Source organism: Pogona vitticeps, chromosome 4 (assembly GCF_051106095.1).
Source record: "Pogona vitticeps strain Pit_001003342236 chromosome 4, PviZW2.1, whole genome shotgun sequence".
Classification (NCBI taxonomy): domain Eukaryota; kingdom Metazoa; phylum Chordata; class Lepidosauria; order Squamata; family Agamidae; genus Pogona; species Pogona vitticeps.
Genome location: NC_135786.1, coordinates 216,166,352 through 216,184,087, shown reverse-complemented (window position 1 = coordinate 216,184,087; position 17,736 = coordinate 216,166,352). Strand labels below are relative to the sequence as shown.

Genomic DNA, 17,736 nt, shown 5'->3' with positions numbered 1-17,736 from the left:
CTTGTTTTTCAGGGCAAAAAAGTAGTCTTATACGCCAGCAAATACAGTATTCAGAGGTTGGTATCATTGTAGTAGTTGCATAAACCTCAAATGCCGAGTATTTTGTCCAAAATGTGCAGTTGGGGAATACTCTATTTGAGCCTTTTTGAACCTTTTATTAATGGTACAGTATTAAGTACAGATTTAATTGCCCAGCAAAATTTGTTTTGCTCCTTTCTGCTTGCTCTTGATTCATTTTACTGAGATGAAGGACAGAGAACATAAGAAGAGTCCTGCGGGATCAAACTGAAGGTTTATTTAGTCGAGGACCTGTTCTCGCACCATGGCCAACCAGATGCCTAGGAGAAGCCCACGAGCAGGACAGAGGAACAAAACCTTCCTGCTGTTGTTTCCCAGCAAATGCTACTCAAGGACACGCTAAAGATCCGTGTCCTTTCTCATCAGGCTACTGTGGCTTTCTGTCTAGCATTTGGGCAGGGTGTGGATAGAAACCACATGACATAGTCACCTTGCTGCGCCTAAGCAGTTGTAACCACCTGTGTAGCATCTTGAATCCCTAGGAGAGAAGGTAGGATATTTAAGGGGCTGTTTATTTATGGAACTGTCTGGATGTTGAGATCTTCAGAGAAAGCCCTCTTGAGAATATCATCACCTGTATACACAAGCAGGAGAAGATTTCAGAGTTGTATCTAGTTCCTGTTGTCACTCCTTTTAGGAAGGGTGTGAAGGCACAGCTCTTCAGACTGGCCATGTGAACTGTTCTGATGCATATGCATTATTTTGATCATCTTAATTGGTTTTCATTATTGTGATAATTTTAATGTTTTTTATTGTTGAATCTGTTTTAATTTTTAATATTATTAATAGCCACTTGGATGTTCTCAAAAGGGAAGGCAAAATGGAGAGGTGGTAAGTACAATGAACAGCCATCCTTAAGTGTCCAGAGAAAATTATAATGGAATAATAAATATATAATATAAATAAAAAATGATGGTGTGTAGATTATTTTGTTTTATTCTTTACAGTGTAGGTTTCTTTAGCTTAATTTTTTTTTTGCTATTAAATGCCATTTCTGTTTGAGTAGCGTAGAAGGAATGTTGCGTGTGGTTTTGAAGATGAAGGAGGAACAGGGGAGCACCGTTCTTAAATATGATGTGCAATACATGAAGTTTAAGGAGGGTAAATCAAGAAATATGTTTTTTCTCTTTGTGTTCCTTTTGTTTAGAAAAAAAATTAAAACAAGTGAAATAAAATGAGCTGGAAGAAACTGGTGTCTGTGGTGTTCATCTTGCAATCCCCCCCCCCTTTTGCGTGGTAGTCTGGAAATAATGAAAATAATTGTCTTTAGACAATGAGTTGAATGGACATTTTTCAGAATGTTTCTTTTCAGGTGTTAGGGACAGGATTAACAAACACTTGAGGAGACCAGGCCAGGAAAGAGCAGCGTCTCCTCCTTCAGTGTAACTCTTTTCAGATAGTGGGTATGTGTGTGAAAAGGAACATTCTGTTACATGCAGAGGCTTTTCATTTGAAGTGAAAAACAAAAGTTTTGTGATCACATGGAGACGTTGCACATGGATATTATCCTCTTCAGACTTTTGCTCTGCAAGTGAAGAGAATAATAAAGGAGAGGAGTGAGACTCTTATTTTGTGTTGAACCCTATCCTGAAAACCTGAACATGAGTCAACAGAACTGATTCCCAGATCTCTGTTTCCTGGAGACATGGCTGAGAATTAATTGTAAGACTGCACTGAAGTCTGTGAAGTGATGACAGTACTGGGTGCATTAATAATATTGGATACTACCATGCAAGGTCTGATATGCAGTTAACCCAAATGTGTTTTGAAAAGACCATGGCTTGGTGTTAAACCCGCTTTGTGTGTATCTGTTCCTAGGCTTTCTCAATAGCATTTTCTCTGCATCGTGGCAACTTTCAATCTCCAGACCATTTTCTGACAGATTTGCTTGCCTTCCTGTACAGTTTCTCTTTCTTGAGTTTTTTTCACACTAAAGGGCTGCTAGGTAGCCCCAAGGACATGGGCATCCTGCACACAACTTTTGATTCCTTCCTTTGAACAAAATGTTTCTTTGCCACATCAGAAACTGTTTATGAACTGCAGCTGGGTGGAAGAAAACAGGGTCCTGCTAGTAGAGCAATCCAGCTGTGGATTGGTTGCTCTTCGAGTTGCTTGTAGCAAAGTCCAACAGACTGCCAGGAGATGTTCTAACAATTATTGGCTTCAGCTCTGCTCTCAGATACAGATAGCAGCGGACACAGGTAACATCAAGGGAATGTATGATGGTATCAAGCAGGCTTTAGGAAGAAATCTGCTCCTTTGAAGACTGCTACAAGCATGACCAAGCACAGCAGATGGAACGCTGGGTGCAGCACTACTCTGAGCTATATTCTAGAGCAGAGGTCTCCAACCCCTGGTCCACAGAATGGTGCCAGTCCATGGTCTGAGCCGGACCGGAACGCAGAGAGAGACCTCCCACGCACGCACGCATTCAACCCCGCCACAGCCCATTATATGATGGAGGAAGGACGTATTCCCCCCCCCATACGTGAGGGGCAGTAGTAGCAGTTTGAGATATGGCAGTTTGAAAGGTGGGTGCTTCTTGAAAGAAACAGAATGGAAGGAAAAGGTGACAAAGTAGCAAGCATATGTAGATCAAGAATGAGAAGTAACAAATTGATTCACAGACATCAGGTAGTAATGTCTGGATGCAAGAAGCAAAAGGAAGCAGGATATTTACAGGCTGAAACGAATACATGCACAAGAAAAATATCATCTAGTTTCTCTCTTTATATCACAGCCTTAATCTACATAGCCCACAGGTGGGCAACACCATGATTACAATTAACTACACATTCACAATATATGTATATAAGAGTTAAAATTCTGCAAAACCCATCAGGCTAGGTCAGGAGTTCCCCTGACATTCTTGAACTGAAACTCCCAGAAGCCTTCATCACTAGCTGTGCTGGCAAGGGCTTCTGGGAGGTGCAGTCTAAGAACATCTGGAGTCCCAAAGTTGGGAACCACTGGGCTAAATGTCTAAAAATATGGGGGTGGAGGAGCATGGAGGGACAAGAATTATTTTGGCCATGGATTCTGCACTCAAATTTGGTACCAAGATGGACTTTAATTACAGACTTATGTGACTTAAAACATCTAGTCAAAATAAATAGATAAGTAAAAGTAAAATAAATGTTGGGATCCCATGCTTTCCGTCCCCAGACTTTTACCATCCAGCCTGTATTGTTCTGGCAAACTCAACACATCATATGAACTTAAAATTGATCTAATACAGACGTTGCCAATCAGTGGGTTTGGGATTTCATTTTGGCTGCATTCTTTATAGATGACCTATAGAAGAGGAGAGTGTTACCATATACAGTAACATTGGTCTGAGGAAGTGGACTTGTCCATGAAGGCTCACATTAAAACATAGCAGTTAGCCTTTATGGTGCCATAACATTTTTGTTCTTTATTTTTTGTCTTTCATTCATTTTCAGCCTGTTACCCTATAACCTGACTGTTTCATTTCTATGTACCGTCGCAGTCATTTTGGAATTAATTTTCCTAGATAGATATGGACAGGATGCCATCTTAAGTGATGCCATAAGACAAGTAATCCTAAAGCCTTAGCATTCCTGACAGATGTCTACACAGCTTTTATATAAAGTCTCTATCTTACATGCTGTCCATCCTTGAGGTAAAGCAAGGGAGGAATGAACAAACCTTCTGCTGTCCAGAGCATACCAACTTTCTGGGATTCTGAAGCCTGGGATCTACGTAGATTTCAGAAGCCAGGTTGGCTCTGATACTGTGCTGCCCTGGAAATTACTAGCTACTCTGACATTCTGTTTTGACCTCAAAGTATTCTTTAATTTAATAATTTTTTATAAAGGGGGGTGGAGTTATTGACTAAAATACATGATTAAGAAATCTTTCAGACATCCCGTTCCTTTCGCCTCTGATGTCTATTGACGCTGATGCAAATTTCTAGCTAGTTTTAACTGAAAATCTAATTCAACATTCAGAATATTTCAAACTGTAATTGCAAAATATCTCCTCAATTTTTCCATGAGGTGGAGTACTTGAGCCAGTAACTTTTATGTTCATAGTAATTGAGCATTCTGAAAATAGAACCTGCCCAGAGAACCAACAATCAATGCCACTATGTTGTAATGTGCAGAATTAGGAGGTGTTTGTGCATGAATAAAATTTTCTGAAATGTATCTAGAAAAATAAATGCTATTTATTTTTCACAACCATTGAAAAGTCAGGAAAAGCAGAGTCATGTTTTTTTAGAGAGAAAGTGAAATTACTTCCAGAAGAATCTTTCTGAGCCAGTACTATTACTACCAAGTCTTACTCTTCTGCATGACAGCCCTCTCATTTGCATGAAGGATCCTGATCAATTGCTATTTTATAAAAAGATTGTTAATTGTAATTTTATTAATATTTGATTGATTTGTGAACTCTCTTGAAATGATTTGTACCCTCAAATGTGAGAAATAACAATAATACTATCATATCTATATAAAAGTAGGTAAAGTTAATATAATTACTATGATTTGAAGAAATGTATCATACAAGCCCAATGAATTTTGTACTGTGCAGCTTCTGCTGTTAGACAATTTGATGATGATGATCTTAACTGCAGAGCTGGAAGGGACCCTATGGATCATTGATTTCAGCCCCTGTCAAGAAGGCACAGTGGGGAATCAAACTCACAACCTCTGGCTCCACAGCCAAGTACCTAAACCACTGAGCAATCCAGCATGCTTGACAGATGCTTCCCCCTCTTCTTCTCCTGCTTTTTAGACTAGTAGGATAAGCATAAGGATTATCACAATTCCTCCATGATTTGTGGCTGACAGAAGGCATGCACAATGCTCCCCATGTTTCTGTCTCAAAACAAACTAAAATAAAAACAGATGTATCAATGTCTTGAAGGCAAACTTTCAACTTTTGTTGTTTAGCCGTTAAGTCATGTCCGACTCTTTGTGACCCCACGGACCAGAGCACGCCAGGCCCTCCTGTCTTCCACTGCCTCCTGGAGTTGGGTCAAATTCATGCTGGTAGCTTCGATGACACTGCCCACCCATCTCATCCTCCGTTGTCCCCTTCTCCTCTTGCCTTCACACTTTCCAAGCATCAGGGTCTTTCAACTAGTTACTACATTTTTAACGTACTCCAAATGTTTCAGATCCATCCAGTCGGTGGCAATATCTGCCATATACACATTCGATTTTGAAAGGGAAAAGTGTGAAATGCTACTGGGTTACATATCATACCTTTGATTTTTGTTTTTATTATGTTGGGCAGTTTTAATCTCCATACCATCTCTTATTATCTTGCTTTTTACCTACAGATTTAATAAACCTAAGCAGAACATTTCTGCCTCCTCCAGTTGTAAGATACTGCCAAATCAGTTTCATTATCTCCAAGTGAGCAGCAGGTGCAGAGGAAAATGTCATTACATTCTAGCTTCCTTTCTCTGCTTGGGGATCAGCTCAAGTGGCCCCCTTTCCCTTCAAAAGTATGACTTATGGAATTTAATTATCCACCAGTTCCTGAAAGGTTTTCTGCTGCTCAAACTGGCTTGTTTAATTCTTTTAGTTGTAAACCCACTTCTTCCTCCTCCTTTTCTTCTGAATAGCCAAGGAGTCCAAAATAAGCTGTAAGTCATTTTGGCAGCTGCCCCGTTTGCATATTACTCATATATAGAAACAACTGCCATCTCCACTTCTCTTATTTTTATTTTTAATTCTTTGTGTTTTCTCCAGTAAAATTATTTGATATGTATTCCTTCCAAACATTTCAGTTTTGAAACAGTTGGAGACTCTGTTATTACATTTATGAGGCTCCTACGTATGTGTAATACATCATTTCTACGTCTCAAAATCTACATTGGGCTGAGGCAGAGACATGGCCACACAGGTTTCTAAATTCTGAATCAACTGACTCACTCTCTCAACCCAAGTCTGAAGTTTCAAAACTTCAAAGGCATGGAAGTACATTATAGTTTGATGGGGACCATGCTGCTCACCCTCTCCTCTCCTCAGTTCACAAATGTTTGCCTTTTGGTGAAAGGAGACTGCTCTACTCCCAGCCCAAGGGTGTAGCTTTCTTCGAATAGGTCTTGATCTAAGAAACTGCTCCAAGCTCAGAACATTGCTCCAGCACCGATAAGGAGAATGTTCACACTGAGCACTTGTTTTAATTGCATCCATGACATCTAAGAGACCACACCTCCCTCTATGAGCCTGTCTTGGAATTAAGATCCTCAAGAAAGGTATTTCCCTTGGCCCCACCCTCCTCACAGATGGTGAGAGAGAGGGTCTTCTCTGTTGCTGCTCCCAGCCCTTTGCACGCCCTCCCATGAGAAACTAGGCTGGTCCCCTCTTTGCTGTCCTTCTGCAAACAGGCAAAGACCATTTTTTTCAGGTGAGTTTTTTTTTAGTGAGAGGGGTTTTGTGTTTTGTTGTTGAATGGATCCTTGTGCTCTGTTATTTTTCAATATATTTTTAGTATTGATTTTATTTACCTTTTAAAATATAATACTTGTTTAATTCTTTTTAAATATTTGTACAGTATACTCACTCTTTTTAGGTTTTAAAATGGTCTTTTAATTGTTGCAAGCTGCCTTGGGTCCTTTTAATGAGAAAGGCAGGGTAAAAATATTTTGAATAAAATTTTAAAATGCCATTACTATATCCTGGTATCCACACAACACAGGGCTGAAACTAGTGACAGCAGAGTCAAAGTGGGGCAAAAAAACCCCAGCAAAATCCCTTGGGTCTCTGGGTTTTATTTTAAAACAGCATTGCTGGATGGTGACATATTTTTGTTCTGTTTTGCTCCAGTTTGCTCTAGTGAAGGATTGGCTTGTGCAGACTGTCATACTGGTTTGTTCAGTGCTGATCTGCACATTTAGTGAGTGGGTGTCATTTGATCACATTTTCTTCTGGGTGTTTTCCTGTGGGTCAGTCTTCACCTCCCATGCCACATGGAGGAGGAAAATAAGGAGGAAAAGGAGGAGACAGTGAAGTAAATGAGGAGAAGATGTGGAAGACAGGCAGAACGGAGGGCAATTAGTATTGGGAAGTGGGATGTTAGGGAACAATTCCAAAAGTGCATGGATAGGGGTACCTGGATGACCCAGTGCATCACGGTACATCCAACAGAAAATACCTCCTTCACATGTGGCCACAAACACTGGGATGATCTATTGAAATCTACAGAAGTAGCGGAATGACCTAGAACAGTCCCAGAATGGCTGGAGAAAATACTACGGTGTAGATGAGCACAAGGTTGCTCTGCCCTATGCTCAGATACCTTTGGCTGGAAATCAGTCTGTCATCAGCCCCTTGTGTACCTTTTCGTGACTTTTTATCTCATTTTCTTGCCTTTGGCTGTGCTGGGTAGGGTTGATGGGGCTAGATACCTGAACATCAGGAAACCTACATATTTCTCAGCCCTGATGTAGAGTGGCAGTTGTCAGGGTCAGCCCTGCTACAAAACAAAATGAAGTGATCATGTCAGGTGCGGTGACAAGAGGTTGGAGATTACATGTCTGTCTGTATCAGTTAAAAATGTACTCTAACCTAGCCAGCTTCCCTCATACTCTGTATACCTCATAGAAAACCCTGTCCCTTCAGCAGTGTTGAAATAAATTTCAGCTGCCGTCCTCTTCGTCATCTGTTTATAGCATAGGAAGCATGGTGTTCTTTAGTCCTTTGCTTCAAGAAACAAAATGTCTCGAGTTAGCCCTGCATATTGCTAGGTGTATCTCTCTTGTTTGAGCAGCGAGAACCCTAAGTTGGAATACAAGCATTTACCCAAGGTGGTAATATTATCTTAGAATTAATGTCAGCATACTGTATGAAGGTTTTATGATAACATTGATGCACAAGTATATATGCAAGTGTATACATATACACAAACTATGTATGAGTGGAAATTCACAATGTTAACATTAAAACACGTTTTTCTTGTCTACATTACAGTAAGTCTCCAGATGCTACCAGAGCTACAGTCCAGCTCTTGCTTTCGTATCTAACCATGGTTGTTTTCACTGCATTAACTGCAAGCCACAGCTGGGAAGGGACTGAAAGGCCAACATACCTTCTAAAACAGCCTGTGGTTTTACTTTGTGGCCATTCAAAACAAGGAATGGGAGGCAAGAAAGACCAATTTGCCTTCACAAAATGCTCAGAGAGGACCTGAAAAGAAAAGAAAAAGCCACATACAGTGGAAGGAAGGCCAGGCTGCAAAGGAAGAGTATAGACAATTAGCAAATAATTGCAGGGATGCCATTAGGAAGGCAAAAGCTAAGAATAAGCTGAAGTTGGCAAGAGACACTAAAAGCAGCATTCTTCACGTACGTGCATAATAAAAGACAGAGAAATGTAACAGTGGCTCAGCTACTCATTGGGGATGGGAAAATGATAACAGATGACAAAGAAAAGGCAGAAGTGCTCAACTCCTTCTTTAGTTTGGTCCTTTTCTAAAATACACTCTATGACCCTCCAGGCAAATGTGAAGCATAAATGGAAGGGACAGGATTGCAGCTTGAGGTTGATAAACAAATACTCAAGGAATACCTGATTACTGTACTTTGAAAGAGTTCAGATCTCCAGGGTCCAATGAACTGCTTCCAAGAGTATTGAATGAGCTATGACTGATTGAATAAAATCCAAATGTAAAATATTAACTCGAATGTGGGTGTGCTGCAGGCAAAGGTTTGTGAAGCTATCAAAACTTCAGATATATTTGCATTACATGCTAGTAAATGCCTTGAAGCACATTTGGGATGCTTCTTCTTCTAAGAAATTTGTGAGACAGAAAATTCCTTTTTTTGGGGACGGTGGCTCGCAGTGAATTTGCTTAATATTCATCAGCAAAGGAGATTGCACTATGCTATAATTTTCAGAAAATCTCCTGTTCATTTCAGTAAAATTCCATCTGATTTTCCACATATATTTATTAATTTTTGACAGTAGTTATCTCTTTTTGAGAGTATGTTCAAATATTTCTTTTTTCTGCCACACACATTGCTGAAATCAAGGACCATCAATGTAACATGTTTGGGAAACCCTCTTGATTTTTCCAAGTGCTTCCTTCTATTCCTTGAAAGTGCTTACACTAAAGACATATTTGGTTGGAAATTTCAACAATCACAGCTAAATGTTGCAATTGGTGGTAAATGTGCCAACCATTCATATACAGTATCTAGATCCTTTGTTGGAAATTATGGTCTTCTCTGTTGCTTTCGAATGAAGTTCAATCAGTTGAGTTTTCTCACCTTTTTTGAGAAAACCACAGAATTACCAGACTCAAAAACATGGTTTCCCTTCTGTTACAACCCTCTTTTCCCTGTTCTCTGTCCTTGTGTTCTCATTCTTCATCACTCAGTGTTGACAGTGAGTTTCTGAATTCAGTTTTGGTGACAGATTAAATGTCTATCTTTTAGATGCCACCAGAAAAGAATTGTCTGCAGTGTCTGCTTCCCACAAGTTAGGAGAAAGACAGAGAGAAATTAAGTACTTTCAGGTGTTAACTGTGTTTGCTAACTTTTTCTTGAGGGTTACTCCTAATCTTGTACTTGACCTTTAGATTTTCCTTCCTGTTAGACAAGGAAAAGCTTTTTAACTGTTTGCTTAATAAAGAACTGATTAAGCAACTGGAAACTAATATTGGAAATCTACTGGAGTTTTAAAATCTGATTATTAGGTTGATTTTTCTGCTCAGAAACACTAAAAAAGCAGAACTGCACACATTGAAAAAACCTAGATACTAATCCCGAATTACAGCCTCGGTGGCCAGCCAAATAGCTAGCTGTAGTGTGTACAATAGTGTTTTGATTCCATCCTGGCACTGAGGATGTTGTTTTGGCTTCAGAGAGGAGGTGAATATTAGGAAAAAGATCATGAGCAGGTCAGACAGACCAAAGGGGATGGCTGTTTCCTGAAACTCAAGGAGTCCCTTTTTAAGAAAAAATAAAATCTTCTTGCCTTCATTGCCTGGTCAGTGTATTTGTGTTGTCACATCATTATTCTAAACCAGCAGATGAGAAGCCCCACTTTATCATGTGACATATATTAGGTCAACTAACAGCACAGGTGTTTCTAATGCAAACATCAGTGCTTTGAATAGCAGTGTGTGCCAGAAAGCTGACTTTGTTTTGGTTTTTTCTAAGGACACTATTGAAAATGACATTAATTGTAATGAGCTCATCCTGGCATGCATAATTGGAAACACTGTGATTTAATTAAGTGCTTTATTTTGCATGCCATATAGTTATTTAAAACAAATTTTTTGCCATGTAATTTCTAATCAAAACTGAGGTAGAACTGAGGTAGAAGACTTTTACATGTCTTGAGGAGTAATGAGAGGTGATGGGTAAGATGAATTCTCTTGTAGAATAAAGGCTTCGGCTTATAATTTTTTTTCTATGTACTTTGGCCTCGGTTCACCAACATACATAAGAAATCCATTTCTTATTCTTCTTCTGATCAGAGCTATTGTTAATCTTCTGATTAAAATAATCCATAACTCTGCTTCAATGGGTAAAGCAGTGAATGAAGGGCCATATGTGGAATGATGGATCAGGTATGTCAAAACAGTTTCTGTGTGGTATTTGTAGGGTGTATAGAAAGAAAAGGGGGAGAGGGCTCCTGCATTTTTAATAATTATGCAGCTGTGTTGCTTGTGTTAAGCAGCAACTTCTTGGGATTCCTTCTGCGAAGTATGACAAAATGCCTGGTCATGTGTGTTTATCTGTAAAAATGCGTAACACTAGTAGTAGCATTCTATGCTCTGTTCAAGTCTTCCATCGAGTGTTTACGAGATCTTCTGGCAGTGGGCAAGGCCTGTGTTGCTGGGACCTGAAAGATTTAACAGGCTTATTTGGGCAGTTGACAGTGATTGTAACATGTAATTTGTTGGGTAGAGCAGTGGTTCTTAACCTTGGGTTCTTCATCGTGGTCTTCTGTGAATGCACACAAAGGGTTAATACCAGCGCCAGCGTTGGGCCTCTCGGAACGTTTTCTAGCTGCAAGAGAAAAGTAACAATGTTTAGGACTACCCCTACTGCGCACGCCCAGCCTAACCGTCCCTCAGTTCCATTTTTCCGCCTAGCGGTTTGGAGCCTCTCGTCTTAGCTGCGTTTATTGCTGCGTTATTGCGATCTATCTGATTTTTGGCTTTGACCTTTGCTTCGCTCACGGACTACCCTAGCGCTTTTTCCCTTCAACTTGACGACCCGGTGTATATTCTGGCTTACTCGGACTGTGTTTGGACTGCTCTGCCTTATCCTTGGACTTGTCGTTTCGGTTTCCTTACTACCCTATGTCCCCTTCAGGGCCGTTCAGCAGGTGTGTGGTGTGCGACCGCAAAATCCCCCATCAAGACGGCCACGATACTTGCCTGTATTGTTTGGGCGAGTCGCACAATCCCAAAGCTTGCCCACACTGCAAAGCCTTCACTAAGGCCGCTCTCAAGGCTCGCCAACAGCGCCTTAAACTTCATCTGTGGGAGTCAACGTTGTCTTCCACGGCGCCCTCTGAGGGGGAAATGGCTTCCACTTCTCGAGCAGCTCCTGTTCACTCAGTCGTCTCCAAAGTTTCCAAAATGTCGAAGAAATCCGCGTCGTCGAAATCGGCCGCTCCTGCTTCACCCGAGCCTCCGGCTCCGAAAGCTAAGCCGTCGAAATCGTCCAAAGCTAAGGCGGCCGCCCAGCTTAAAATGACATCTATTCCACTTTCTCCGAGCTCGGGTTCCATCCCATCGCCAATTCTTGAGGAGTTGTCGAGGCGCTTCGGGGCCTCGGCCGAGGCACCCGCACCTCCTCCTGCTCGACGTACTGAAGTGATACCGCCTTCGGGAAGGTCTTCCCCGACGCCGAGCCAGTTAGTCGCCGTCACTACTGGCCTCGCTTCTGCCCCACATAGCCCTTTTCCTGCGGGCCAGGGGTCGCCTCCCGTGTCGATCTCGTCCGTACACTCGGACTCGAGATCTCCTCGAGAGAAGATACCTCGATCACCTGTGCGCTCGAGGTCTAAATCTCCTCGAGGCAAACGTTCTCGCACGGAGAAGCATGGCTCCCCGAGTCGGTCCCCGTCCTCCGGCCGCTCGAGGTCGAAGTCTCCTCGACAGAAACGATCGAAGAAGAGGCATCGAGCTTCCACTCAGTCCGACTCTAGCGATCGCTCGGACTCGAAATCCTCTAAGCGTAAACGCTCTAAGAAGAAGCACCATTCTCATCGACGTCGTACCAAGCACCGACGTCGGTCCTCTTCTTCCCGTTCGGCGGATTCCGACCGCCCTAAGCGTCGTAAGCACCATCGACGTCGACGCGGCCGTTCGCGGTCTCCTCCTTCGTCGTCGACATCCGCCTCTCGAGACCGGTACCGCAAAAAGATCCGGTACATATATGTCTCTTCTTCTTCGGAGTCGACCCGACCTCGACGCCGACGCCGGGCCATTCGAGCCAAAGACCACCCTCTTCCGGTACCGGTTGCCCCTCCACCGCAACCGGCCCCTCCCACCTCGGCACCGACCGTGGTCCCCGTTCGACCCCCGACAACGCAGGTCGACGTCGAGAAGCCCCCTCCAAGGAAGAAGAGGGACGTCTTCTCCTCTGATCCAGATGAGGTGTCCACGGAGCGGTCTTCTGACTCCGATCAGGAGCCACCCCCACCCTTACCACCGCATGATTTACCTCCGGGTGATCTGGTGCTTTCCGATACTGGCGATACTCACGCTCCTTCTCCATCTGAGGATTTTTCTTCTTACTCTCAGATGATGTCCAGGCTTGCCAAGACGCTTAAATTGGACTTGAATCTCCCTTCCCCTCCGGGAGAGGACTTGTTCTTTGGAGACATAAAACGAGACAGTACCGCTCCCCCCAGTATAGCCTTTGTGCCTGTAGTTATGGAGGCCATCAAGGAATTCTGGGCTCAGCCTGCGGCTACACCTAATGTCCCTCGTCGCACAGAACACTTCTACAAGATTCATGGGGCCGATACTCATTTTCTGCTCAAGCATCCCATTCCAAACTCACTCATTGTTGAAACAAGCTGTTCAAGGCCTTCGGCCAAGGCTCATGTTACTCCAGTCGACAAGGAGGGTAAAAAGCTGGAACTCATCGGCAGGAAAATCTACTCCCTTGTCACCTTGCTACTTCGAGTCATAAATTATCAAACTGTTTTGGGAGCTTATCACAAACAATTGTGGCTCAAACTTTTGCCTGGGTTGAAAATGATACCTGAAGACACCAGGCAAGCTTTTCTCAACTCATATGAGGAAGCTCAGACGGTATCCAAGTATGAACGTCTTTCCATCAGACATGCAGCAGAAATCTCTGCCAGAGTCCTCATGTCTGCCATCTCTATCCGGCGCCATGCTTGGCTCCGTTCTGCGGACATAATGGAGGACGTCAAATCAAAAGTTGAAAGCCTCGCCTTCGACGCTACCGGGCTGTTCAACGAAAAGACCGACTCCCATTTGGAGGACCTTCATAAGGCTAAGAGAACTGCTAAGTCTTATTCTGTTCAGACTCAATCTAGACAGCGACGCCCTCAATGGCGTAAATCTTATGGACAGTATCAATCTTCCCAACAATACCGTCCTTACAAACACCTTCCTCAGCAGCGCTCTGGCCAGTCCTCTTCTTCTGTCCAGGGCTATCAGGGATACCGCCCTCGTCCGCCCCATCGCCGCCAACCTTTTAAGCCACCTGGCAGAAAACAAAAACAGTATCTTTGACTTTCGGCCCCCCGTTTTCACCCACTCACCACCTACCACCCGCCTTCAACCGTTTCTTCACAACTGGTCTGTCATCACAAACGACACTTGGGCTCTAAAAATTATTCAGCACGGTTACCAGCTGGAGTTTATAAGATCTCCTCCGCTAGGTTTCATAACTCATTCTCCCTTCGACTCCTCGCTAGAGGAAGAAATATCATCTCTCTTAGAAAAAGAGGCCATCTCTACAGTACCACCTCACGACGTACAATGCGGGTTTTACTCCCGCTACTTCGCCGTCTCAAAAAGCGGAGGAGGCATAAGACCCATCCTCGATCTAAGACTCCTCAATACTTACCTGCGACCCAGACGGTTTCGGATGCTTACCTTAGAGTCCATCATGCACTTGCTGAAAAAGAGCAACTGGTTCGTCCTTATAGATCTAAAGGACGCATACTTTCACGTCACTATTCACCCCGACCACCGCAGGTTCCTTCGGTTCATCTTTCAGGACACGGTCTACGAATTCCAGGCCCTGCCATTCGGTCTGTCCACAGCTCCCCGGACCTTCACCAAGGTTATGGCTCCGGTGGCGGCTTACCTTCGTCTCAGGGGCATTCACGTTTACCCTTACCTGGACGATTGGCTCGTAGTCTCCACCTCGAGAAGGCAATCCCTGAAAGACACAAGATTCATTCTGTATCTTCTTTCCAATCTCGGTCTCACTGTCAACAATCAGAAATCCCGGCTCATTCCCTCCAAGACAGTTCAATACATAGGGGTCTGCTTGGACGCTGTAAAGGGTCGAGTCTTTCTTCCCCCGGAAAGAATACACAAGATTCGACGAGCCATCAGGAAATTTTTCCCCGGTGCTCGGGTGACAGCCCACCATGCCCAGCACCTCCTCGGCCTGATGTCTTCTACGACGCCGGCGCTAGCGCACGCTCGCCTCAAACTCCGGTCGCTCCAATCTTGGTTTCTCACCCTTTTCGACCCCATGATCGACAGTCAAAGGAAACGCCTTCGTGTCACCCCGGAGCTCACCAGACAACTCCAGTGGTGGATGTACACACCCCATCTCACGGTTGGCCGGCCCTTTCGTCCACTCCGTCTCACCGTTCAAGTTACAACGGACGCCAGTCCGTCCGGCTGGGGGGCGCACTGCGGGCGCCGCACCATTCACGCCCTCTGGACGCCTCAAGAAGCCATGTTCCACATCAATTACCTGGAACTGCTGGCGGTTATCAAGGCCTTCAAGTCCTTCCTCCCTCTCCTCCGCGGCCGCGGAGTTCAGCTAGTGACGGACAACACTACCACAATGCACTATGTCAACAAGCAGGGAGGAACCCGCTCTCATTCACTCCTGTATCTCTCCATCCTCCTTTGGGAATGGTGTTACCGTCATCATATCTACCCGGTGGCCATCCATGTAGCCACGGAGGACAACACACTTGCCGACACTCTGAGCAGGCTTCACTATCAGACTCACGAATGGGAGTTGAACCCTCTGGTCTTCCAGGACCTTTGCAACCAGTGGGGGACCCCAGTGCTGGACGTGTTCGCATCCCCTCACAACGCAAAATGCTCCCGCTATGCCTCCCGGGCAGGTCTCGGTCACCACTCGCTCGGCGACGCATTCATGATTCCATGGAACCAGGGTCTCTTGTACATGTTTCCACCGATCCCGTTAATACAGAGATCCTTGATCAAACTCCGACGCTCGATGACTCCGGCCATCTTCATCGCACCCTTTTGGCCTCGCCAAGTGTGGTTTCCCACTCTAGTCAGCATGGCTGTGGACTCAGTAACCCTTCCAATGTGGCCAGACCTACTGACCCAGGAAGCAGGCAAAGTCCTTCACCCCGACCTCGACACGCTCCATCTGACGGCGTGGAGGATCGTCCAGAAATTCAGGAGGTCTTGACCAATGCCATCAAACCCTCCACGTCTCGCTTGTATGCCTACAAATGGAACAGCTTTCTGAAATTTACCCAGCAGAGGGATCTCACCTCCTCACCTGTGTCTCTTTCCACACTTCTGCAGTATCTCCGTTACCTGTTTGATTTCCACCTGTCTATCTCTACTATCAAGGTGTACCTGGCTGCGGTTGTCTTCTTTCAGCCCAGAGCTTCTCCCTCATCCCGCTTTTTCTCCCATCCTACCGTCAGGATGTTTTTGAGGGGTCTCTCTAACCTCCGACCTCCCGTTCGTCCTCCACTCCCTCAGTGGTCCCTCCATTTGGCTCTGCATGCCCTATCCAGACCCCCATTTGAACCTATGGCTACCTGTGACCTCAAAATGCTCTCTTTAAAAACGCTATTCCTAGTGGCTATTACCTCTGCTCGTCGAGCTAGCGAGTTGGCAGCTCTCCGCCATGACCAACCTTTTCTTCAGTTCTTTAAGGACAAGGTTATGCTTTACCTGGACGTCTCCTTTCTTCCTAAGGTGGTCTCCGACTTCCACGTCAACCAGCCACTTATTCTGCCGACTTTGTTTCCGTCTCCGACGACTGATGTTGAACGCATGCTCCACATGCTCGATGTTCGACGGTCCTTAGCTTTTTACGTATCCAGGACCAAAGACTTTCGCCTGGCCAACAGACTCTTCCTTTGCCACTTTGGCCCTAAGAAGGGTTGCCCGGCCTCGCCGTCCACGCTCTCTCGGTGGCTCGTGTCTACCATCGCCCTTGCCTACGAGCTCAACCACAGAGATCCTCCACAGGGACTTAAAGCCCATTCCACCCGGGCTGTTGCCTCCTCCACTGCCTTACTTCGTGGCGTCGACCTGCCCGACATCTGCCGGTCCGCTACGTGGTCTAATGCCTCTACCTTCATAACCCACTACAGATTGGACGTGAGGGCAAAAGAGGAGACCAAATTCGGGAGGGCAGTGCTAGCATCGGCTCTTCAGTGACAGCCCACCATCCGGTTAGTAAGCGTGCTAATCACCCTTTGTGTGCATTCACAGAAGACCACGATGAAGAAAGAAAGGTTACTTACCTGTAACGATGGTTCTTCAAGTGGTCATTCTGTGAATTCACACAATCCCGCCCGGCCTCCCCTCTGTCTGTCTGTCACTGGCATCTCTCTGACTCGAGGGCCTATGGCGGACAAATGGAACTGAGGGACGGTTAGGCTGGGCGTGCGCAGTAGGGGTAGTCCTAAACATTGTTACTTTTCTCTTGCAGCTAGAAAACGTTCCGAGAGGCCCAACGCTGGCGCTGGTATTAACCCTTTGTGTGAATTCACAGAATGACCACTTGAAGAACCATCGTTACAGGTAAGTAACCTTTCTTTACTCAGGTGTTTTGAACTTCAGCTCCCAGAAACCCCAGCCACCACAGCTGGTGGTGCAGGCTTCTCGGAGTTGCAGTCCAAAAACACCTGAGTAACCCAAGGTTAAGAACCACTGGGGTAGAGTATGCTTGGGATTTCAAAGCACCCGTTGACTAAATGCCATAGAATATCTCAGTATGAGTTTCTAAAGGGCCAAAAATAGTCTAGCTAAGGTAAGAACAATTTTAGAAAGTCTTCAGAAGGTAAGTTCCCTTGTGCATAGGGGAAGGGGACCTATGCTGGTAGGGTTGCTGATTTTATTCCTCACTAATTTAGAAACACACTGATTAGAATCCTGTTTGTGCATATTTTCATGCATAAAGCTGATGATGTCATTAGCCACAAACTTTAATGAAAAGCTTCCTATCTCTACTTCAAGATCGGAGGTTTCTTAGGGACCGTCTTCAATGCCCCCAAGTTACTACCACACGTCTTGCTGAGAGGACTGGGACTAGTTATTTTATCGCACTGAAGGTTTCTCCTCCACCCCAAGTAATTCAAAGGGTTCCCCATGTTGAAAGAACTCCTTAGGGAGCCTCACAACCTGAGAAGGGAGGAATAAGAAACTTTTATTTAAAGACTGAAGTCCATGTCTGATGACATCATCAGCCTTATGCAGGCACAGCTGCATAAACAG

The 17,736-nt window shown here is 44.5% G+C and overlaps 1 long non-coding RNA gene across 1 annotated transcript in view; it reads right to left on the bottom strand.

Moving 5' to 3' along the window:
• Nucleotides 1–1,477: 1,477 nt before the first annotated feature.
• Nucleotides 1,478–17,736, bottom strand: part of LOC140706976 (uncharacterized) — a 30,595-nt gene continuing 14,336 nt past the window's right edge. Inside the window, exons 2-3 of the long non-coding RNA XR_013545348.1 lie at nt 8,143–8,240; nt 1,478–1,603 (exon numbers count right to left, since the gene is read on the bottom strand). This is a non-coding gene — a long non-coding RNA (uncharacterized LOC140706976). The remainder of the gene's footprint in view (nt 1,604–8,142; nt 8,241–17,736) is intronic.